Below are 25,707 nucleotides of genomic sequence, written 5' to 3'. Positions count from 1 at the left end.
GGTGGCTCAGTGGTTGAGCATCTGCCTTTGGCTCAGGTTGTGATCCCAGGGTTCTGGGATAGACTTCCTCATTGGGTTCCCCATGGGGAGCCTACTTCTCCCTCTGCCTGTGTCTCTGCCTCTCTCTCTCTCTCTCTCTCTCTGTCTCTCATGAATAAATAAATAAAATCTATACATATAAAAAAAAGAAGTTACAAATAGCTTCATCCAGGTGGGTATGTCCATATGTTTCACTAAAACGTGTCCTGGTGTAGTGTTTGGAAGATTTATAAATGATGAAATCCAAGAGTAGTTTTCCTGCTGCAAAGAGTTGTCCCAAACAAGTAAAGGTCGATATAAACATATATGCATATATATATTTATATGTATATTTTTTCATTACAGCTTTGTTGAGGTATAATTGACAAGCAACAAATGGCATAATTTGATGAGTTTTGACATAACTTGTACATTTGTGAAACTATCACCAGAATCAAGATAATGAGTACATCTATCACCCCTAAAATCTTTCTTATAGCTTGGTGTAATCTGTTTCTTTCTGTTCCCCATCCTGTGCCAAGGGGAAAAAATACCAATCTGCTTCAGCCACCACAGACAAGTTTGCATTTTCCAGAACCTAATATAATGTAATCATACAGTATGTATTCTTTGTGGCTACTTCTTTTATGCAGCATGATTATTTGAGATGATGGAATCATCCTGTTGTAAATCCATAATTTCTTTTCGTGGTTGAGCCATATTCCATCGTATGGATAGGTCCCAGTTTATCTGTTCACCTGTTGGTAGACATTAGTTTGTTTCTAGTTCTTAACTGGCAGATAAAGCTATTATGAACAATCATATACCAGTCTGTGTGGACATATGCTTTCATTTCTTTTAAGAATTTTTTAAATTTTTTTATTTACTTATGATAGTCACACAGAGAGAGAGAGAGAGAGGGGCAGAGACACAGGCAGAGGGCGAAGCAGGCTCCATGCACCGGGAGCCCGACGCGGGATTCGATCCCGGGTCTCCAGGATCGCGCCCTGGGCCAAAGGCAGGTGCCAAACCACTGCGCCACCCAGGGATCCCATGCTTTCATTTCTTTTGGGTAAATATTTAGAAGTGGAATGGCTGGGTCATATGTTAGGTATATGTTTGACTTTATAAGAAACTGCCAAACTGTTTTTACAAAGTGGTTGTACCACATTATATATACCACTTGCCGACATTGAGAGTCCCAGTTGCTTGGCATCTTTGCCAATACTTGATACCATCAGTCTTTTCATTTTTTTATTTTTTATTTTTTTTCCATCAGTCTTTTTAATTTAGCCATTCTAGTGGTGTGTGGTGTTACCTTATTGTGGTTTTATTTATTTGTTTTAAGAGATTTTATTCATTTATTCATGAAAGACACACAGAGAGAGGCAGAGACACAGGCAGAGGGAGAAGCAGGCTCCCTGCTGGGAGCCCGATGTGGGACTGGATCCCAGGACCCTGGGATCATGACCTGAGCTGAAGACATGACTCAACCACTGAGCCACCCAAGCGTCCCCTCACTGTGGTTTTCATTTGTATTTCCTTAATGATAAGTAATGTTGAGCATCTCCTAAGTGCATATTTTGCCATCTGTATCATTTTCTTGGTTAAGTATTTGTTTAAATACTTGTCCATTAGGTAGTATTAGGTTTACCTTCTTATTGAGTTGTAAGCACTCTTTATATTCTAGATACAAGCCCTTTGTCAGTTCTGTGTTTTGCAAATATTTTCTGTCTAGCAGGGCTTATATTTTTATTTCATGGCTGTCTTTTGAAGAGCAAAAATTTTACATTCTGGTGAAGCCCAATTTGTTGAGGTTTTTTTTTTCTTTTTTGTGTTCTATTTAAGAAATCTTTGCTAAGCCTAAGGCCATTAGGGTTTTTTTCTAATGTTTTTGTCTAGAAATTTAATATACTTCAGGCTGGATTTTCATATCTGAAAACAAATGATCTGTCTTGGAGGAATTCTTTTGACATCTGTAGGAAAGATACCCCATCCATGGTTGACTCCAGGAAAGGTTTTGCCTCTCTTATAAAACAGAAAATATGGATATCGTCACAACATACTTTTTACTCCTCGAGATCTGATGTTATCACAAACTTGGTGATGAACTGAGGAGATGCCAGTTGAGGATACAAAAATAGTAAACTTTTTAAAACAAAGATGAATTTATTCAAGATTATTTAACTATCATATGACAATCTGAGGTGAAGAAGAAGGACTTCTTTCCTCTGGGAACTCCTAATCTTGAGATCCAGCTGCCGTGTAAGGAGGGCCCCTTGCTATTTGGAGACAGATTGAGAGAGAGAGAGAGAGAGAGAGAGAGAGACCCGGCCTTCCAGTCATCCCGCCTGGGGTGCCAGACACATCAGGGAAACCACTTTGGATGTTCCAGCCTCCATTTCCCTGAAACCACATGAGAGACGTCAAGTGACACCAGCAGAGATGACCTAGCTGGTCAGCCAACAGAATTGTGAGAGAAGTAAGTCAACCTTTGCCTCCCTCCCTGGCCCTGTGGCCCATCCCAGCCCCTTCCACGTTCAGTCAGACCCACCTTCATGGTGCTCAGAGCAGGGGGGCGGTGGTGGGTTAGAGGCGTGGACTCCTACTCCCCTCTGCACCCTGCCTTGGAATTAGTTTCACTGCACCCATCATAACTTTTGTGCCATTTCTCTAGAAAACCCTGGCTCCCAGGTGTTTTGTGAGTGAAAACCACCTGAGGCAGATTCCTGGGCCATGAAGCCGTGTGTCCTGCCTCAGTAGCTCTTGGCTGACTGAGGAGGGTGGGGGTGTTTGCGTGGGGATGCTTGTGACCTGAGACATGGGGGGACTGTGCTTGGGCAAACTCTGCCCTGGTCTCACAAGGCTCTCCTTTCTGGTCACAAGTTGATCTTGATGAGTCAAAGCATGAATGTGCATGAGAATGTGTGTGAGCGGATGTGTGTGGTGTGTCAGTCCATGGGGAACATGTGGGTGTGTGAGCCTGTGACTGTCAGCAAGTGAGCGATATGAGTATGTAAGTGTGAACACATGACCGTGCGGGTGTGAGTGTGTCAGTGTGGACCTAGCACTGTGCATGTGGGAAGGGGTGATCTTGGACCCGGGGTGGGCCGCAGAGGTGGGGCAGGCAGGGGAGGGGCATAGGTGCCCCGGGGGAGGGTGCTTCAGGCTGGGAGCGGCTGACTCGATGGCAGTGGCGGCCAGTGGTGCCCAGCAGCTACTTTGCTTTTCCTAGGAACACATGCACCTGTGCTTTGGGCTGAGCCCAGGAGCCTCATGTTATAAGAAGGTGTCCTGTGTGGAAAATGGGCAAAGAAAACCATCTGGCCTGGGAAGGCATCTGGGCTGGAGTGTGGCGGGTGGCTGAGCCCCCCAAGGTGCCCACAGCCCCTGCCAGCCTGTGGCCTGTGGCCACGCTCGTAACCTGCCTGGGCGCTGGGGGATCTCCTCTGGAGTAATACCATCCTGCCCCTCTTCTAGCAAACTCCTGGCACCTGAGCTGGGCATGAGACGTGCTGTGCTTTTCAGAAATCTCCACTGCCATTTGGAAAAGTCACAGACATAATAATAGTAGTAATAATACTTACTAGCATTTACTGAACATAGGTCTCTGTTCCAGACACCACGCTTTAAGTGCTTCTGGGGCCTTAGCTCATTGAATTTCAACCTGAGCGATCATAGACATCTGGAATACTGATCCTGAAATTAACATTTAAAGCAAAGGGTAAATATCCCTGCTTAAGACAAAACTTTTACATGAAAATATTGAGGAAAATGCACAAACCCTAAGTGTGCACTCGGATAAGTCAGCACAGGTGAGCACACCTGTGTAAATACCACCAGGTGAAGAAATAGAGCTTTCCCAGTTCCTGGGACACTCCTTGCGATCCTGCCCACCCACTGGCCCCTGCCCATTTCCCAAAGGGAATTTGCATCCTGCCCTCCAATGCCTGCATTAGGTTCGCCTGTTTATAAAGGATCTGCGAAGCAGATAGTAGGTTGTTTTTTGTGTGTCTGGTTTTTCTCCCTTGACATTGTGCTTTTGAGAATCAGCCATGTGGTTGCATGTGGCAGTGCTTCCCTCTTTCATTTTCTTTGCTGTAGACTGTTCCACATGCCACTGTGCCACATTTTATGTAGCCATTCTGCCGTTGACAGATTGTTTTATTTATTTTTTCTCATTTGGGCTGTTACAAAAAAATGCTTAGGTAGCTCTACTTTTTATTGTTTGGTTTAAGGAACTATTATATGTCCCTATTCCACTCACTGTCTAAAGTGCTAGATTCAAATCCCAGATGGACTATTTACCCCTCTGTCAACTTCAGGGAAATTCCTTAACCTCTTTGATGCTTGTTTTTCTTTGGTAGTAAAAAGAAGGCCGGTGTGATGTCAGTTTACTCATCTCTCAAGTAGGAATAAAGAAGATCTCCTAGCACCGCGGGGAAGGGTCAGATAAGGCCCTTCCTTGACTCCTCCGGGGATGGCTGTGAGAGCAGAGGAGGTAATTCCTCTGACAAGCTCCATGACACGCTCAGAACCCAACCAACAGGCCCCTGTCTGGGTATTCATATTGGTGAAAGGAAAAAAATAAATAAATAAATATTCCTGGAATATAAGACTGTAAACTAACTAAAATAGTTTTCTTATCAAGACTAACAGCTTGGTTGGGAAGACTCCCACACCTTGGCTAGCACCAAGCCAGAAGCTATTGTATCGTATTTTGTTTGCCCAACCCCAGGCAGCTCCCAGCTTTGCAAGACTCACTTCAAACCATCATCTCCAGCCCTATGCCCTATAACTATCCTCCCAGACATGTTCCCTCCAAGATATCCCTCAGGTGTTGTCGCAGTGATCTCTCCCTTACTGTAGCAAGTCCAGCTAACAGTTTGGCCTGGCCTATGGGCTTTTCTGGTCTTTCTTTTGAGGGTGTGTGTGTTAATACTTAACATTTTCCTATATTCTCCTCTTTCTCCTGCTGTGTCATCTCTCACTTGATCTTCCTAAGAGCCCCACAGAGAAGGCGTTACTTATCCCCATTTTACAGAGGAAGAAGCCGAGGCTCATGGAGAAAGTGAGTAACTTGCTCAAGGATGCACAGTTAGTAAGTAGAGTGTGTGAACTCAGTTCTGGCTGCCTCTGACTTCTGCTTGACTCTGTGCTTAGTGCTAAGCAGGAGGAAGATGTATTCGTGTTGCTTTCCCCGGAGTCAAGCTGGGCCACAGGGAATACAGGACAGAGGCCAATGCCTTTGCCTCTGACCTCCAGGCCTTCGCTTCTGAATTGACCTCCAGCATTGCCATCTGGTGCTGTTTAGAACAGGCTATAGTCCACACTGAACCGTCTGCTCATCCAGACTAACAGGTTGGCGGCGCAGGTTCTCTCTGTTTGGATTACACTGCGCTAAAAGCTATCATGTCCTATGATATTCGCCCAACCTCAAACGTGTGTGACTTTACGTTCATAATTCAACTGACAGTTGAAAGCCATGGATTCAAGTTTGGATATAGAACTTCTGGCTCTGGGGACCTTAGGAAAGTTAGCCCTTCCAAGCCTCATTTTTCTCTGGAGGTAATAATGCCTAACTTACCTTGGTTTCCTAGTCAATCGACAAGTATTTACTGAGCACCTGCCACAAGCCGGCATCATTTGAGAGTTAGCAGGGAGCTGCACAAAGATTGCCCTGTTCCCTTCTGTGGAAGGCACTCTTCCTGCGAATCGACCCTTCTTTCCTCCCCCACACTGCCACCCACATTTTTGCCTAGTGATTGCCTCCTTAACCTATCTAGACATGTCTGATGCCCTTTCCCCTGGGAAGCCTTCCTGGTCCCTGGCAGAGCACTGGCCACTGTTCAGTGAAATGCCAGGGAGCTCATGTCTCCCCATTACCCATAAGCCTCCGGATTTCCTGCACCACACCGCAGGGTGTGGCCCCCAGTAAAATCTCAGTACAGCTTAAACAGGTGGCCCAAGAAGCCCGTGGGATGGCCACTCAAGGCAAATCTGCTGAGTTATCAGCACTCCAAGAAACCAGAACTTATTCCAGGCAGTTTGCGGGTTATTTGGGAGGCTTACTTTGCCGGGGTTTTTTGGGAAGCTTCAAGAAAACATGTGTGAAGTGCCAGGCATCTGATAATAGCCAGGCATCTGATAATACATTGGCTGTTTACTACATATCCAGCTTAAAAAGTATTTTGTATATTATAACTCAATTGTTTCAGCAGTGCTGAGGGCAGGGCTGTCATTATCATTGACTTATAGATGAGGAAACCAAAGTACAGGGGGCTTGGTGAATTTGCCGAAGTCTACACTGCCACAGCCCATATGTAGTAGAACTGGGAAGGAGACGGTGACCTTGACCGCCACAGGTCACACTGCCCAGGGGGCTGGCACCCTGGAAACTCAGTGCAATCGTGTCCACAGGGCATGTTGGTACAAGCTACAGAGTCCGACTGATCTTTCTCTTCACCAGTTCACTGAGGGCCAGGTCGTGGCTTCCGGCTGTCAAATTGGAGCCAAGTACAGCTTCCTTTGGAGTCCAGGCTCTGTTCTCCTGTCTCTCTGGTTGAGGCCTTAGGGAACATGAATTCTTGCCTCCTTGTCTTGGCAGTGAACAACTCCCCAAAGACAGCAGCAGCTTGTCTGTGTGGGAAGGTTGGGCAATATTGATGACAATCAAATCGATAATTTCATTCATTTATGAATGAACAAATATTTATCGGGTGTCTACTCGGTGCCATTGTGGATGACTGGCTCTACCCAAGGCAGCTGGGGCCTTTGCCATGATGGAGCGTGTGTTGTGGTGTTGAGAAGAACAAACCAAAACCAAACAGAGCAAGTGAAAGGTGTTTTCAGGGAGTGACAAGTGCTTTGTAGAAAAACAACACAGTTGGGTGATTGATGGAGGCTGGCAGGAAATGCTGCTTTGCACAGGGCGGTCAGGGAAGGCCCCAGTGAGGAAGTGACAGCTGGACTGAGAGTGGCCATGCATACATCTGGAGGACAGCATCTGGGGGAAGCAACAGCAAGCCAAAGGCTCTAAGGCAGGAGCAAGGTTGGAATGCTCAAAAGGCATCGGAAAAGGCCTGGGTGGCCACACTGTGTTAAAGCAAGGTGGAGGAGATGAGGTCAAATAGCAGGCAGGGGCCCAATCCTATAGGTTTCATGGATCACATAGGGCAGGAGCCGCTGGCCACTGCCAGCCCCAATATCTGGTCAGGAACAGTCAAAGGACTAAGTTCTGCCAATGAGATGTTAGCAAAATTACCTTCCTTAAAAGGTAGCTAGTGTGTGCCCTTTGTTTCTACCTTTCCATGCCTCCTTCCACCCTGCTGCTTGGACCCCTGATGCAACGACCGGCAACCTCACTGCCATATTGTACCATGAAGAGGTAGATCACACCTAGGGATGGTGAAGTGATGATGTCAGGAGCTTGTATCCCTCAGTGTTGAGCAGAGTCCTGGTAGTTAAGCCTGGACAGCCTTCCTTCCTTCTCTGCATACAGGAGGAAGAAAAGAACAAAATAAAGTTCTCTTTTGTTTAAGCCACTTGTGTTTGGGGTGTCTCTTATTTTCAAGAACAAAAGCTGCCTTTGCTGTTAATAGCAACTGTAAAGATTATGGGGGACTCCTATGTTTTTGGCTTCAGTAACTGGGTATGTAGGTGTTGTCATTTAAGAAGATGGTAAAGTCTAGGGAAAACACATCAGCAAGGTTGGGTGCAATTCAAGAGTTCTCTTTTGTTTACATCCAAACTGAGATGCATATTATGCATCCAAGAGGAGCTACAGACAAACAAGCAGCTGCATATTTCAGTGTAAAGCTTACAGCTTGAGTGGGAGGCAGAGCTGAAGGGATAAATTTGGAAGCCATCATAATGGGGTTGTGACCTCTCCAGAGGCACTCAGAAAGTCCCCAGCAGCATTGTCTTCCAAGAAGGTAATGACTCTGCCTTCCCTGCTCTTTGTAAGCTTCACTTTATACTGTAGCTTCTTGGATAAGAATTGAATTTTGATAAATCAAATTCCATTATACATGCACTGGACAAACCCGCCATTTCAAAAAATCCTTTGCAAATTATTATTATTGGAAGGCCAAGCTTCTTTCTGTCACTTTTTCTTCTTTGACCTGTTTAGTTTGTCCAAATTTTGGTATTTTGGTTTTTCCTCAAGTATTTCCTTCTTGCATCTTCTTCCTTAAAGGAAGAAGGAAGAATTTAAGACTTTATTTTTAAAAAGAAAAGTAAAAGCAAGAGAGTTACAGGGGGATTCATATGACCTAAGAAACATGTAATTATAGCATTGGAAAAGAACTTTCTGGTCCAGATACCTGCCTGGAGTGGGTTCCATGTGAGAAATCACAGCACGTTAAGGCTGGCAAGGACTCCTGAGGTCTACGAGGCCAATGTTTCCCAGGTGCTGACTTATGGAATGGTACTGGGTTTCAGGGAATATTTTCCCAATTACAAAACTTTCAATGGTGAAGACATTTACTTTTGACTCACCCAGACAGAAAAGGACAAACACAAACTTTACTCTCCATGGTCAAGTCAAAACTGGGAGTTTTTAAAATTAATTATTTTATTTTATTTTATTTTATATTTGAAGACCTTATTTATTGGAGAGGAAACAAGAGTGGGAGAGGAGGAGGAGCAGAGGGAGAGATGAGCAGACTCCGTGCAGAGCACAGAGCACAACATGGGGCTCAATCCCATGACGCTGAGATCATGACCTGAGCTGAAATTAAGAGCGAGATGATTGACCAACTGAGCCACCTAGGTGCCCCAGGTATTTTTTTTTTTTTTAAGATTTATTTATTTTAGAGAGAGAGCAAGAGCGAGTGAGTGAGCTGGTGGAAGGGCAGAGGGAGAGGGAGAGAGAATCTCAGACTCTGTTCTGAGCACGGAGCCTGACACAGGGCCCAGTTCCACGATTCTGAGATCATGACCCGGAGATCCTGACCTGAGCAAGACCAAGAGTCAGACACTCAACTGACTGAGCCACCCAGGCATCCCACTGCTGAGCCACCCAGGCATTCCGGTCCTCTACAAATTCTTATGTTGAAACTCTAATCCCCAGTGTAATGGTACTTGGAGATGGGTCTCTTGGGCAGTAATTTGTTCATGAGGATGGAGCTCCCATGATGGGATTAATACCCCTAAAAGAAGACACTGAAAGAGCTTGCTTCCCATCTCTGTTCTCTGCCATGCGTGGATACAGCAAGGAGGTGGCTGTCTACAGCCAGGAAGTAGGCTCATTCCTTCACGGTCAGCCTCCAGAACTGTGAGAAATAAATGGTTGCTGTATATGCTACCCAGGCAGTGGTATTTTTGCAATAGCAACCTAAATTAAGACAATATGCCTGGTGTGTATTTGTCTGTGCTGAGACATGGACACGCTCATAGGTAATCATGCAGTTCTACTGAGCAGTGATCAAGAACTCAGCTTGTCATTCCAACTCTCGTTTGACAGATAAGGAAACTGAGGCCACCAAACATAAACATATGTTAACTAAATATATATATTAACCAAACATAGATACATAGATATATATTTGGAAGAGATAGTGTTGGTGTTGAGAGGAGTTAGATGTTAGCATGGGGTGGGTGCTGAGCAGTTGCAGGAGCTGGGCAGATGTGGGGAGGTGGGCACCAGATTGCCAAGCAAGTGCCGAGTCATCTGCTGCTGAGTGGATGGGAGAGATGACAAATGAGACTGGTGGGGAAGGTGGCAGTTTCCAATAATAATACCATGGGCTTGAGTGCACCTAAGTGTACAAAGGAAATGGAATGAATGGTAAGAGGGGGAGAAATCAGAATGTGGTCTAATAAATAATTTATACAACCTCTTGAAGTGATGGGTCGCTCAACATTGAATGCTCAGTCTCCGATTCCTCCCCCCACCTGCTTCTGTGTTAGGACTTCAGCTGGGTGAATGGAGGAGAGCTCAGGTGACATGTGGAGGCATGCGGAAAGGGACCTGGGTCAGGGGACCCCACCAACTTCAAAGTTTCTTGACAGGGACTCATAGGGCTCATCATGTAATTATATTCATGGCTGTGGTTTCTTACAGTGAATGGCTACAAAGCAAAACCAGCTAAGGGTGAGGGCGCACGGTGCAAAGTCTAGAGGAAACCAGGCGCAGGTTTTAAGACCTTTCTCCCAGCATTCACACGGAGCTGCACTTAATTCATTAGCAACCGGTTGTGACAACACGTGTGAAATGCTATCAACAAAAACTGACTAAACCTGGGAGGCCAGAGACTTCACTGGGGCTCAGTCACGTAGGTACCTTTTGCCTGGCATGTCCCAAAAGCCCAGGCTTCCAGAGGAAGGCAGGTGTTCAGCATAAATCACGTTGGTTTGTACCAAGATATTGGGCATGGAGAGCCACTCTCGTCAGTTCTGGGAATGGTGAGAACCCTGCCCAAACTCAGGTTCCCAGAGGCCAGCCAAACTTGCACATAGTCCCAGGTTGGCTACATTAACTCTTTTCTGCAAGGAACCTTGGATCCCCTTGTGTCTTCTCCAGGCCTGGGGTAGTGATCACTGCATCACAATGGATTCTAGGTTCTGCTGGAGGCCATTTGCTTTCCAAAGTCCTGCAAATCCTGAGCTGGCCACGGGAAGCTAACGGTGGTGGGGCAGGCCATCTACCAGCCAGACACAGCCCTCCACCAGTGCTACCATCCTATGCCAGAGGTGGCCTCACTGGGGCTTCTTTCCGATCTCCCTCCTACTCCCCAGATTACTTATGGGAAAGTATGGCATGATGCTTCTCCCGCTTAATATCCTATATGCTCCTCAGGTCTGATCATTTGTTCATGGCTGGGTCCCAAGGCAGGAGGTGCAGGACCTTGGCATTTGAAATGCTTTCTCTGCCTTCTTCTCTTTTCTCCTTCCCACAGGCCACTGAGCTGGGAACAGGTGGCTTCCCATGTCTTCAGAGCCATAACATTGTACTCAGAATAAACTTGGGCATCTGGGCAGCCATGCCTGGCTGCTGTTAATGTGTTCATGAGAGCTAAAGAAATATAGAAAGTCCTTTTCTCTCTTGGCAAATGTTGGTTTCCAATGCTACCTCAAGATTCAAAGCTGATGAATTACTTTTTTGGCTCTAGGTGGGATCTGTCTTCTGTGGGGGGAGATAACTCACGGCCTCTGCTTGGCATGGATGGCTCAAAGGTGGGTGAAATTTAATGTCCATACATTTCGTGTCAGAAATTTCCATTTGTATGTTGCTTTGTGATATAAATGTGCTCCTATGAACATGTCACAGAAACAGAGGGATTGAGGTAAGCATATTCATGGTAGAGATTAAAAACCAAAGACTGAAAGAGGGTCAAGTAATGGTAGAGCTTGGACTCAAACTTATGTCTTTAGACCTCAATGACCAATAAACTTTTTACTATAGGATATTCATTATTAGCAATAAATCTTTACTGATTTTTGTATTCTCTGGACAGATGAAGATGTGGTTTAAAAAGAAATCTGTTCTTTGTCATCCAGTGGGATGGGGTGAATCATGGCTGAGTAATAACCCAAAGATACCCACATCTTAATCTATGGAACCTGTAGCTATGTGACCTTATATGGCAAAAGGAACTTTGCAGATGTGACTAAGTCAAGGATTCTGAGACAGGGAGAGGATTCCGATGATCTGGGTGGACCCTAGGTAATCACAAGGATCTTAATAAGAGGGAGGCAGGAGGGCTTCAGAGAGAGAGAGAGAGAGAATGAGAGATTGGAAGATGCTATGCTGGGGCCTTGAGAATGGAGGATGGAACCACCAGCTAAGGAATGCAGGTGGTCTCCAGAAGAAGCTAGGAAACACAAGGAAAGAGATTCTTCCAAGAGTTTTCAGAGGTGATACAGCCCTGCTAACAACCTTGACTTCAGCCCACTAAGATTGGATTTCTGACCTTCAGAGCTTTAAGTTGATAAATTCTTGTCATTTTAAACTACCATGTTTGTGTAATTTGTTGCAGAAGCAACAGGGAATGAGTATGTTCAGCATCCTTTCTCATAAAATAATCCATCTTGACCTCACGGGGAACCATCCTGCCCACTCCCTTGGTCCTTGTGCTGTGGGTGGGGCTGATCCAACTCCGGGCTCTGGGATAGAGCATGCTATTCAGGCCTGGCCAATGAGAATACCACATTCTCTGTCCCCGGTGTGGGACGGGCAGGGGACCACAGCTGGGCACATCGGAATGAAGCACTAGACTTGCTGCAGTGGCCAGGAAGGAGGCATGCATTTTCCACAGGGAATACAGAGCTGAAGCAGGTAAGTCTGGAGCAGCCGGCGCCACCTGAGAATGAAAACACAGAGTTCAGCAGAGTAGTGGGCTGGAAAAGGACATTGTCCTGAAGACATGGCTTGAACCCTTGAATACAGTCATGCCTGAAGCCGGCTCTGCTTCTTGAAGATTCCAATTACGGGCTCCAAGAAAAGCCCCCTCCCCACTTTAAAAAAATACTTTATTTATTTATTCATGAGACACAGAGAGAGAGGCAGAGACACAGGCAGAGGGAGAAGCAGGGTCCCTACGGGAAGCCCAGTGTGGGACTCGATTCTAGGACCTCGGGATCACAACCTGAGCTGAAGGCAGACGCTCAACCACACCCAGGTGCCCTGAAAAGGCCCTTTTTGTTTGTGCTAGTTGGGAGTCAGATTTCTGAGCCCAGATGTTCCTGACAGAGTTCCTGGTCTGGAGTTACCTGAGTGATATTTGATGCTGGATTCTGTTTCACGTTAACACTATTGAGCATTACCTCCTCTTGAGGCATGTTCTCATCCAAGTGGCACTGATTTTTTAATTAAAACCAAGGAGGGGATCCCTGGGTGGCTCAGTGGTTTAGCGCCTGTCTTCGGCCCAGGGCGTGATCCTGGAGTCCCGGGATCATGGACCCTGTTTCTCCCTCTGCCTGTGCCTCTCTCTCTCTCTGTGTCTCTCATGAATAAATAAAATCTTAAAAAAGAGAAAAAAAAAAAAACAAGGAGAAAATAGTAGCCCTTTCATAGAACAGATCCTAACACTTGTCTGTTGGGATATTACTTTTCTGAGGCTTTAATCACATGTGGCTATTGAGACCCAGAAAAGGGGAATGACTTGCTTCCAGCCACAGGGTCAGCGGATGGCAGAGCTAGAATCAGAACTCCTGCCTCTGACCCCCCAGCTCCAGGGTTTCTCAGCCTCTCCAGAGAGCAAGCGAGCCCTATCCCTCCCACTGTCATGGCTCTGAAGTTCACACCCTGCCGTGTGCAATTAGTCTTGCTGCTCTCCCTTGCTGATCAGCATTCTCAATTTTTGTGTTTGGAGCCCTCCGTTTATCATGATCATAACAAGATTATTTAACATCTTGAATATTAACAATTTGACTCCACAGAATGAGACTTCGGTTCCAAGGTTATTGTTCTTTACCAGCACCCATCATTCGACCTGCTCTTTTTGACAAACATCCCTTTGTGGTCAAGACACGCACCCCCACCCCACAGAGGTCACATTTAAAAGGATCTCCATTTGAGTTCCTAATATTGGTGGCACTGGTCTGACGCATCTACCTACAGGAACCGAGGGCATTTCATGATCCTAGAGTCACCCCAGTGTCAGGACAGGAAGGAATCTTTTTTTTTTTTTAAGATTTTATTTATTCACTCATGAGAGACATAGAGAGAGAGGCAGAGACACAGACAGAGGGAGAAGCAGCCCCCCCCCCCCCTCAGGGAGCCGCATGTGGGACTCGATCCCGGGACCGGGACCATGTCCTGAGCCAAAGGCAGATGCCCAACCGCTGGGCCACCCAGGCGTCCCAGGAAGGGATCTTAAAGCATACTGGTCCAATCTTTCTATTTGTTTTTTTTCAGTGATAATTTCTTTCTATAATTTAAAGATGTCCTTTTAAAATTAAGACTTTATTTTTTTAGAGCAGTTTAAGGTTCACGACAAAATTGAGGGGAAGGTGCAGAGATTTCCCATTATACCCCTGCCCCCACAGATGCGTAGCCTCCCTGTTATCAACATTCCCCAGCACAGTGGGACTTTTATGACAATCGATGAAGCTACACGCGCGACACATCATTATCACCCAAATCCATAGTTTACATTTGGGTTCACTCTTGGTGGTGTTCATCCTATAGGTTGGGACAAATGTTTAATGACATATATCCATCATTACGGTATCATTCAAGTATTTTCACTGCCCTCTGTGCTCTGCCTCTTCATCGCTTCCTCCTCACTAAGCCCTGGCAGCCACTGATCATTTTACTGCCTCCATAGTAGTTTCGCCTTTTCCAGAATGTCATGTCGTTGGAATTATACAGCATGTGGCCTTTTCAGATTGGCTTCTTTCACATAGAAATATGCATTATTCTTTGCATTTTCCAGTTGGAAAAAGGAGACTGGAAAGTCAAGTACGTGTCAATCAGAGTTCTCAGTTGAAGGCAACTACTCTGGAGTGTTCAGAAGGAGCTCAGTCCTGTTGACACCCTGATTTTGGACTATTGGACTCCAAAGCTGTGAGAGAATAAATTTGTTGTTTTAAGCCACCAAATGTGTGGTAATTCATTTTGGGTACCACAGAAAATAAATACTCTGTCATTTGGCACAGATCCAAGGTTCACATGGATGAATGTGGGACCATAAATTCTGTGAATTCACAGCTCCTCCAAAGAGCCAGACCTGTGTGGCTGTGCCCTTGGCACACAGCACTTATGTCTGATGGGCAAAGCCAAGGTCACTTGCTGCATCTTAGCTGCAAGGCATGCTGGGAACCAGCACATATTTTGGTTCCTCCCTGGAATGGGAAGGATTTGCAATGTAGAATGCTCAAAGATGCTGGGTGGCTGTAAATATGACAAGCATCCTCTCCACAGGGACTCACCCAAAGTCTACTTGGGTTGCTATAACAAACACTCTGTGGCTTAAATAACAGATACTTATTGTTCCGTGGTTCTGGAGACCAGAAGTCCAAGACTGAGATTCTGTGAGGGTTGATTTCTGGGAGGTCTTTCTCCTTGGCTTGTAGACAGCAGCCTTCTCAGGTGTCCTCAAAGGGCTTGTCCTCTGTGAGTGTGCCAGAGAGAGAGCTCTGGAGTCTCTTCCCTTCTTATCGGGACACCAGTCCTACTGGATTCAGGCTACATACTTATGATTTCATTGAACATTAATAACCCTTTTGTTTTAAAGATTTATTTATTTATTTGAGTGGGGAGAAGAGCAGAGGGAGAGAATCCCAAGCAGACTCCCTGCTGAGCATGGAGCCCAACACAGGGTTTGATCTCACGACCCTGAGATCATGCCCAAGCCAAAATTAAGAGTTGGACACTTAACCACCTGCCACCAGGCACCCAACCTTAATAACCCTTTTAAGGCCTCATGTCCAACAGTCATACTGGGCTTTACGTGTCTACCTACATATGAATTCGGAGGACACAATCCAATGCACAGCAGTGTTACATACGCAGTAGTTAGAGGTAGGCTGAACTTTGTGCACACATGTGGCTCCGAATCCATCTCTTAGCTCAACCCCTATCAGATTTGGGTGTGCTGGTCACAATGTATCTAGAAAAGCAAAGGTGACTGGCTTCTGCAACCTTTTTACCTTATTCATAAAGGTAAAGGTAAAGGGGAGGAAGGAAGGGGCCACACAACAGAAACCAGCTTTGACTTAGATGGAGAAAGACTTCATTGAAGGATTGATGGGTAACTCAGAGAAATGCTAAAAGTGCTGGGAGATAGCTAAAAAGTCAGCACGAAGAAGGGAGGTGGAATGCCACCATCCCAATACACAGTCAGTCCAAAGAGGCCACACTGCCACTGCCACAGGACTTTGTGGGGCTACCACTAATGCAGATTCTCTCCTGTTCCTGCTTTTCTGCATTAGCAGCTCCTGGCTCAACGTATGGTCATGGGTGCCTCTTATGGGCCAGACTTGATCTGTGCAGTCCTCCCAACAATTCTAAAAATATGTATTATCATTTTCATATTACAGATGAGGAAACTGAGACCCAAAGATGTTATGGGACTTGCCAATGGCAAATTTAGATCTGCCTGACTCCAAAGCCCACACTCCCAGTAACCACACTTCGTGCCTCAACCCTATTGCCAGATCCAAAAGGGTTCATTCCAATTGCTTCTACCAGCAATGTATGTATATCCCCTTCTCACTCCACCCAGCATCAGGGGTAAGGTATCATTTATCACAAAGCCTTGCTAATTTGTTGGAGTAAAAGAGTGTCTTCTTGCTTTGGTTTGCTTCTCTTTATCATTGAGGTTGAACATTTCTCCGTATTTTATTATCCACTTATATTTCCTTTTCCTATGTGAAAAATCCCATCCATGTTTTTTATTCATATGTCTACTGGGGTCGTGGTGGTATTATCTTAGTTGTCATATGAGCTCTTTACATATAGCAAAGAAATTTAGCTCTTTTTCCTTTCTCCCCCCGCCCCCATGAATATTTTCACCATATTTTTATTTTCTGTTTAAAAAAGTTCTTTCTTTGTTCATTTTCCTTTGACACACAGGAGCTTTGCACTTTAGGGTCAAACATTTAACAGTGATTTTTCAGGCTGCCTGCAGAACACAAGGGACTGTTTCAGGGGAAAACATCTCTAACCCTGAATACTTAGATAATTCCTCTTTTTCATGCCCTGCCACCTCACAATACTTTTGGGTCAGTAGGCTTATAGGAGTCCTTTCATCTCCAGAGAGAGGGTCATAGACAACTCTGAGAGGCATGGTTTTTCACTGTGCCCTAGGGCAAAAAAAAAAAAAAAAAAAAGACAAAGGTGAATATTGTTTGCTCCAGTCATTGACACAGACTCATCTCATCCTCCCATCTGAACAACTATGTGCAGGGAGAGGAAATGCTAAAACCCTGGTTTAAAATTCATGGAAGGGGATCCCTGGGTGGCGCAGCGGTTTGGCGCCTGCCTTTGGCCCAGGGCGCGATCCTGGAGACCCGGGATCGAATCCCACATCGGGCTCCCGGTGCATGGAGCCTCCTTCTCCCTCTGCCTGTGTCTCTGCCTCTCTCTCTCTCTCTCTGTGACTATCATAAATAAATAAATAAAAAAAATTAAACAAAAAATAAATAAATAAATAAAATTCATGGAGGTTTGATTTGCAGGAAGGAAAGGCTCTGAAAGTGAGCATGTCTGAGTGCATAGGCCAAGTGACGGCCTGAAAACCTCTCCTTTATCTCCTTATTGCCACCCCCACCTTGACCTGTGTCCCCAAGCTCCTTTGATCTTGGTAAGGCATGCTCTAGATAGGAAGTCTAGAGGAGGCCCTGCTAGATGTCTGTAGAACATACAGACATGGTTGATACTCTGAAGCATGAGTCTTGGAGCCATATAATGTGGCACTTCTGAGCTGTGCAAACGTAAGCAAGTCCTGTAATTTACCTGAGGCTCAGTTTTGTCATCTGAGTAATGGGATACTTGTGCCAGCCTTGCGTAATTGATGTGAGGATTGGGGTGGTGCATGTCAAGTGCTTAGCAGAGTCTGGCATGCAGTAGGTATGCAACGGAAGCCCTTTCTAATGCATTAGGAAATTATTTGGCAAGAACTTGCTGGCCATCTGCTGTGTGCCTAGCATTACATTAGGTCAGTGGCTTCAGGTCCCCCAAATCAACCTTCACGAGTTTACGAGGTGTGGCCCAGGAGCCAGGGTACGGCTCACTCAATGACTCTGCAGCCATGCAACAGTGAAGAAGTGCTGAATTATAGTGGAAGGGCTTTGTATCCTACAAGTGAGAAGATACCTCCGTAGGCCGAGGTTTTAGGGAAAATTTCATAGAAGAAGTAGGGGCATGAATTGGGTTTTGATGATTTAAGAAACATTCTCCTTTTATTAGGACATTTTTTCCCTCTGAAAATGAAAATAGCTGTATGCTTTTCCTTTTAAAAAATAATATATACTCTTTAAAATGACTTAGATGATGCAGTAACTTGATTTAAAAAATCTTAACATCCAGGAATACCTACCATTAATACTGTATTAAATGTATATATTTGTATATAAATATAATTTGACTTGCTTACGTATTTATACAAAAGTAAGAACATATATACATACTAGGTTGTAATATCTTTAACTGATTCAGTCATTTCCTTTGTAGTTGTATTCCATTGTATGGAGGTCTTAGACTTTTTTAGACCAAACCCTAATTGCTAGACAGGTGATTTTGGCATAGCTAAGTACGTGACTATTCAAATTCCTTGAATCAATAACTTAGTGATTTTAGTCAAATTATTGTTGGCTCATTTTCCAGAAATGTTGTAAAAGTTGTATTGACTTATATTCATTTCTGCCACCAGTACCTAAGGGTTCTCTTTTCCTCACACCATTCCCAGCACTGGTCTTGCCAATATTTTATAGTTTCTTCCAGGCTGCAGGTAAAAATTAAATCACTCATTTAATATGTATTTCTAGACTGCCCTCAAAGACCACAGGATTGAGAGATGTTTAATACACAGTTCCTGCAAATTGTAGGGAGGGCGGTTATAATTAGTCTTTCTTAGATTATCCAGTCAGGTCCTTAGTAAATGAAACAAAATGGGCCCATTGAGGGTTTATGGTCATGTTTGTCAGTAGACCAAGGAGATGGCTGCTTTTGCCTCTGTGCATTTGTGAAGTGATACAGAGGATGGGATAACAGTACAGAACATCCCAAGGGATTTTCTGGGGGAAAAGATGAAATCTTTTCTGGTCTCATTTCTATAACATCCTTGGAATCTTATCTATTATTAATGTCTTGAGGACTACAGCATGCCCATGGGGATTATATCCTGATGTGGCATACTTTAACTGCACAACATGGGATAAAATAATATTATATAAAAATGGTGCTGGAACAACTAGACATCTGTATTTATTTTTTTTTTTTTTTAAATTTTTTTTTTATTTATTTATGATAGTCACACAGAGAGAGAGAGAGAGAGGCAGAGACATAGGCAGAGGGAGAAGCAGGCTCCATGCACTGGGAGCCCGACGTGGGATTCGATCCCGGGTCTCCAGGATCGCGCCCTGGGCCAAAGGCAGGCGCCAAACCGCTGCGCCACCCAGGGATCCCGACATCTGTATTTAAAAAAAAGAACCTCCATGCTTACCTTACACCAGATACCAAATTTCACTCAACATAGTCAAGTACTTCAATGTAAGTGCTAAAACTGTGATGTTTCTACAAGAAAACACAGGAGAAAATCTTTGTGGCACTGAGTTAGGCCACGATTTCTTTAACAGAACAGAAAAACATGAGCCATCAAAGAAACACTTACTGAAATGGACTTTGGTTTTGAAATCTTTTGCTCTTCCAAAGGCACAGTTAAGGAAACAAAATAGAAAGCAGACATAGGCAAAACATATATCTGAAACTGGGCTTGTTCCCAGAAAATATGAAGAATTTAGTAATATCACAACGGATCATAAGAAAAGAAATAATGGTGAAAAATGGGCAAATGATTTGAACAAACTGCACAACAGAAGATTTTTGGATGATTAAGAAGCACATGAAAAGGGCAGCCTAGGTGGCTCAGCGGTTTAGCGCCGCCTTCAGCCCAGGGTGTGATCTTGGAGACTTGGGATCGAGTCCCAAGTCAGGCTCCCTTGTGGAGCCTGCTTCTCCCTTTGCCTATGTCCCTGCCTCTCAATATCTCTCTGTGTCTCTCATGAATAAATAAATAAATATTAAAAAAAAAACTCATGAAAAGATGCTCAGTGTCACTGGTCATCACGGACATGCAGTTGAGATGAAAGTGACAGATCATTAAACACTCAGGCTAAGAGTAAAAAGGCTGACAACACTAAGTATTGAAAAGGATATGAGTCTCCTTCTCTATTGGTAGCAATGCAATAGGGTCCAACAGTGACTTTGGGGGAGAGGTAGGCCATGCCCTTTATATAAAGTGTCCTAGGTATTTGCCCAAGATTAACGAAAATATTTGTTTATGGAAAGACTTGCATGCAAATGTCCTCTGCAGTGCTATTCATATTAGCTAGAAACTGGAAGCCGTGCAAATGTCTGCCAACTGATGGATGGATGAACAGATTGTGTAAATCCACATGGTGGAATACTGCTCAGCAATAAAGAAGGAATTACATAGGAAGGTGGGTGAATTTCAAAATAAGTTTGTTAGTGGAAGAAGCTAACCGTGGCAGGCTACAAGGGAGCATGATTCCATTTACATAGAATTGTAGAAAAGGCGGGGGTGCCTGGCAGGGGGGGGGGGTTCAGTCAGTTATGCATCTCTCTCTTAAGTTCAGGTCTTTATCTCAGGGTTGTGAGTTCAAGCCCTATGTCAGGCTCCACCCTGGGAGTGGGGCCTACTTAAAAAAAAAAAAAAAAAAAATATATATATATATATATATTATACTTAAAAAATATATATATAGAATAGGCAAAACCATGGTGAAAGAAAGATAGTCAATGGCTACCTGGAGCCAGGGTCTGGGCAGGAGATGGACAGCAGGGGAGTAAGAGGGAACTGTCTGGACAGTGGAAATAGTCTGTATCTTGATTGCAGTCATGGAGGTTATGTACCGTTTACTATTGTCTAAACTCAGGGTGCCTAGGTGGTTCGGTTGGTTAAGCATCTGCATTTGGCTCAGGTCATGATCTTGGGGTCCTGGGATTGAGCCCTGCATCGGGCTCCTCACTCAACAGGGAGCCTTCTTCTCCCTCTCCCTCTGCCCCTTCTCGTTTGAACTCTCTCTTGCTCACTCTCAAGTGAATAAATAAAATCTTTAAAAAAAAATCCACAATTGCCTAAACTCAGCAAACTGTACACCTAGAGTCAATAGGTTTTATTTATGTATTAAAGCTGAGAGGAAAAAAAAATCGGAAAAAAATTGAACTTTCTCCGCTCCCTTCTTATGTATTTTCTGCCTTGGTAGGATTTCTATTTTGAATTCCATGTGGGAGTGAGAAATTTTAAGGTTTTCAGTTAGAGGTTCTTGGTGTCTTCATCTGGCCATGGCGCCAAAGCTTTGGAGGCGCTTTGGGTCCTGTGTTGGGGACACTGGTCACCGCCAAGGCATCTCCTGTTCTTGTCCTCCCAGAGCAGCAGCTCTGTAACTTTCAGGCCATGCTTGAGGCCCTGGTCGGAGTCTCTGGTAACACGGGGGCCATGGTTCCAGGTTCCTGCCTCCCCTGGTAACTACAGGACACAGGGTGGGAGGGCACTCACCCCTCCCTGCAGAAATCTCCACCAAAGCACCCCCTTTTCTCCCTGGCATTCTCTCTCCCATCATTTTATGTGCTTTTCCAAGAAAGTCTTTATCTAATCCCTCAGGCAGGTGGAAAAATCTGCTGGAGAGGGAGGGGTCGTGGAGAAGTCAAAGATACAGGAGAACAAATACAAATGAATATTTCAACAAATTACTAGGCCGTGGATGTCAGTGTACGCATAAGAGATGCCAATGTCATGACTGAAGAGCAGTGAGAGGCCGGCGAAGGGGGGGGGGTGGAGGCCGGTGGCTGGAAAGATGATTCTCAGGGGCATGCGGAGAGGCTGGCAGGGGTGACAAGGGAGATGACCAGTGAGGGCACCTGACAGCCAGAGTGCCATGTCATCTCTCTGGCATCCTGCCCATTGAGGCAGCTGCATCTGTAGGGCACACAGGTCCCTGTGGTCTACCCTCAGCCTGACTGGCAGTAAAGGTAGGAGATGAGAGGGGACTCTGGAGCCGCTGCTGCTGCCTGCTGGCTTTGTGACCTCGAATCTGCCAACACCACTGTGTGACCCTGGGCATAGTAGGTCCCCTTTCTCTGCCTCAGTTTCCTCCTCTATAACACAAGTTTAGTAGTGGCCCGCCCCTACCTGGAAGCTGGTGGTGAGGGGAAGCACATCAAAAGCCTAGAACATGGCCCAGCTGGAGGGAGCCCTGCAAAGAGCTGCAGCGCCCACTGTTATGGCACCTGAGTCAGGTGTGGGGCTGGGCAGAGGGAGCAAGGTCACCTGACTGCAGGGTGAGAGCTTCCTTCTGGGTGGTCTGGAGGGGCCTTTGGGAGGCAGCCAGGGCCCACTGTGGGGGGAGCAGCCCCGGGAGCTGATGTCCGTGCTGTGTGTACACGGGCAGAGGGGGTGAGGCCAGGCAGGGGGCTCCTGGAGTGAGGTCGAGCCCTGGGGTCCAACAGCCATCTCTCCTCCTGAAGGCAAGAGAGGAGCCTCCGGGGCCTACCCCGGGCAGAGGGGCAAAAGTAGCATCAGAACACGAACAGAATAACAGTGGATGCTTCTTTCTTTCTTCCTTCTTCACCTCCCTCATCATCTTCCTTCCTCTTTCCTTTTGTCCTTCTTGGTCTCTTCCCCTCCTCCCATCCCCTTCTCCTCTTTCTTCCCCACCTTGTTCTAAAAAGCCTGCGAGGACGCCTCTGGTCTCAGAGCTATGTCATGAGTCACCCACTTGTGTGCTTGCGGTTTACCTACCAGTAGAAAGTCTGTACCTAAGATCACCACATGCTCTAGGCAAATGGTTTCTGATTCCACTCCACAAATATTTACTGTGCTCTGGTTAACTGAGAGTACTTTGTGTTGTAGATGCCGGAGAGATGCAAATGGGCAAGGCCAGTCCTCGGAGGAGCTGGGGCCCCTGGTTGATGTTGGCAGAAGACAAGCCCCCCTTTCCCAAGGATGCTAAAGAGCTCTCTGTCTCCCAGTGCCCTGGGCCCACTCCCCGCTCCAAACAAAGGCAGAAAGGGGCACGGCTGCCAGTCCTGTCAGATCTCGGCAAGACTGTGCATTGAAGGCACAGTCAACGGGAAGGAGGTAGAGCCTGGTCTTTAGGGATTGGGGGGCTTGCGAAATATCTGTGGGTTCATTGCTGATGACACACGCAAGTGACAATTCTTATTTCACATCTCTTTCTTCCTTGCCTGTGAGTTTTCCAAGATCATCCATATAAATAGAACTTTCTTCTCAATGTGTTTTTCAGGACCACACCAGGCTTTCACGTGTTTTATTTGCATGTTGTTTAATTTGGAGAGAAAGTTTCAAGCCTCCCAATGAGGCAAGGTTTAGCCAGGTCCCAGGAAGAGCACAGTGCTGGTTTGCCGGAGCTCTCAGGGTTCAAGGGAATTAGAAAAATAAGGGAAAATAAAATCTGAAGGGAACTGGGGGTTGCAGCTGGGAAGACTGCTCCCCAAGTGCTTTAGGCTCAGACTTCCTGGCCTCAGTGTGACATGGAACTGTCTGTGAGTAGCTCTGATGGATAAATGTTGAACAGCAGGGACATGTGCTTCTTCCGGGCTGGATCACTGAATTGTTCAAGTGAGACCTCCCACAGACTTCTTCTCCTCAGGCATGGCAACCATCATCGTCCTCAGCTGCTTCAGCCTCATCCTTGAAAAATGCCACATGGACAGCCCCTCTGCTGGCCCACCACAGATGCAGTGGAGTGAGATGTGAGCCCTGGTGGTTGTAAGCCACTGAAATTGTGGCTTGTTTGTTACTGCAAACCAAGCATAACTTGGACTGTCCTGACTGATACATTGGGGAAAACAAAAACTCTGATCTGAAAGGCAGTCCCTTCTTCTCCTCTCTTCAAAGTTCAAAATACCAAATCTTCTCCCTTCTCCTCAGTCTTATTAGTCAACGCTGTGCTTTATCTGGTCAATATTTATCATGTAGCACGAGTAAAAGAGGTGAAAAAGTTTTGTTAGAACAGAAGCGTACAGAAAGCAATGAGTCCATTTGAGATTGGGAAGTTATCGTGTGATGAGAGAGATAACAAATGGAACCTTTTCCCTCACCCCTGATGTGGGTAGAACAACAGAATCACAGTCCATTACCGGTGACCATTATGCTAGACTTTAGAGGTGATCTAACTTAACTTTGTAGCCCAAGAAGGCATTACTTCTCCATCTCTGACTTATCTGTACCTACCCAGTGCCAGTCATGAGGCTGAGCACTAGAGAGATAGAGGGGAATAAAACCCCACCTAGTGGGTACATGATCCAAGAGGGGTTTGGATCTAGTACTCAGAGCACTGAGGAGGAAAGAAGCTACTTCAGGTGAGAAATCAGGGAAGCTTCTTGGAAGAGGTGGTAGTTTACCAACAAGAGCCTTACCCCTCACTGTATGTTTGGGCCAATTCCTGACTGATTGTGGGAATATAAAAAATAGATGTTGGGCATGGCTCACCACCTTCTCTACCATGTGGCCCAACCCATCAAGATCCACCAGAGATTACACTTCTGAGCTCTTCCTCGTCCTGTGGCTTCTCAGACCGCCTTATGCATGTCCAGGCTTTTGTCTAGGTATAGTGTGGTCTCTGCCCTGGGAGGTGAGAGACCAGCTGGGTGACACTCGTCTGCTCTGTAAAACCAGGAATTAAAATGAGAGCCTGACATTCTAGGCAAAGCGCTGCAAGTGCTCATCTAACCATACTCCCTGCAAAGAATCCCTGCCTTGGTTGGGGCAGGTGGCCATGTGTTCAACTCCCATCCCAATCTCCTGTGGGGAGAATCACTGATGAATGACTGTGTTCTGGGGCTTGTTCAGCTCTGCAGCCTTTAGCAAGTAACTCATTCACAAGTGAGTACAAATTAATACAGTACATACCAGTTACACACATATTGTGCTGTGATCAGTTGTCTTCTGTAATCAAAGGCGAGGCTGATAACATTTTACTTTCCCTACCTTGCAATTCTGGAGGAAAACTTTGGGGGAAGGGAACTGAGGTGGTAGGAGGCGGGTTTTGCTGCATGAGTGTGTCTGCAAGTTGTGTCTGATGGACTGGGAAGAGGGTAAGTCCCTTTACATTCAGATACATTAAGTATTTGCCAAATGCCTATTATGCGAGAGGCATTGAAAGACATATTCTCTTATTTCATTACGGGTCAATAGTAGTAACAGTTTGATGACACAAAAGTCAGTCTTTACAATAACATCACCCCTCCCACAAATATCATTGTTGGAATTTAAATACTCCTTTTGCTTAAAAACTCGATGTAGACTTACGAGGAAAATAAAAAGACATAGCAGCCCCCTTTATTTTGCTTACAGAAACCGTAAAGGGCAGGAGACCAAGATCTTCAGCGCCGAGCGGTAGGTAAGCGGCCTGCGGTAGCCGAACAGGGGAGGGGAGCTGGAGATCTTCGCACCCTTCGCCTGCATCCACTTTACTGACTGTTGAACAATTTAAATGCCCGGGATTGGAAATTTTAAATTACTTCCCACAATCCGAGGAAGCAACGCCGTCTTTCCGTTTACCTGCCAGTGCTAAGGCCGGCTGGGGTTTTTCCATCAGTCGTTTGCAGTCCTGAGGGTGCTGACTTCGCGGGGGCAACCCCCCCGGGGGCAACCCCCCCCCCCCCCGGGGCTCCAGTGCACTTGGGAGGATTTGGAGGGAGCTCTCTCCACCCTTTGGGAAGGCAGAGTCTTAAAATCCGCGAGCAAGCCCCTTGGGCCTGGTGGACGGAGAGAGGGCGCAAATCCCCGGGAACGCCGGGCGTGCGCCTGACCCCGGGGGCAGCGGAGTTTCCCTAACCCCGACCCCAAGTCCGCCGTTTTTAACTCCTCTCTTAAAACAGCGCTCGAGGCAGCCTGTGGTTCGGAAGGAAAAACGAAAGCGCCGGTACCGAGCGTCGGCTCGCGGGCCCTCGCGCCCCGGGGACTCGGGCGACCTCTCGGCCCCGCCCCCGCGCCCGCGCCCGCGCCCGCGCCCCGAGGTTTTAAACGATCGCGC

General features: G+C 45.9%; 1 long non-coding RNA gene across 4 annotated transcripts; it reads right to left on the bottom strand.

Moving 5' to 3' along the window:
• Nucleotides 1-2,160: 2,160 nt before the first annotated feature.
• On the bottom strand, nt 2,161-25,626 carry LOC140643000 (uncharacterized). 4 transcript variants are annotated; one of them, XR_012039383.1, is made up of 5 exons: nt 25,233-25,626; nt 19,131-19,201; nt 7,323-7,509; nt 3,606-3,717; nt 2,161-2,424 (listed from the first exon to the last, which is right to left on the bottom strand). It is a non-coding gene; the product is annotated as an uncharacterized lncRNA (long non-coding RNA). The 4 variants fall into 4 exon arrangements; XR_012039382.1 differs by having other exon boundaries at nt 2,165-2,424; nt 7,397-7,509; nt 25,233-25,622; XR_012039385.1 differs by having other exon boundaries at nt 2,166-2,424; nt 7,417-7,509; nt 25,233-25,621.
• Nucleotides 25,627-25,707: the final 81 nt, after the last annotated feature.

Source organism: Canis lupus, chromosome 11, assembly GCF_048164855.1.
Source record: "Canis lupus baileyi chromosome 11, mCanLup2.hap1, whole genome shotgun sequence".
Taxonomy (NCBI): Eukaryota; Metazoa; Chordata; class Mammalia; order Carnivora; family Canidae; genus Canis; species Canis lupus.
The sequence above is the reverse complement of the archived record's forward strand: the minus strand, read 5'-3'. Positions and strand labels throughout refer to the sequence as shown.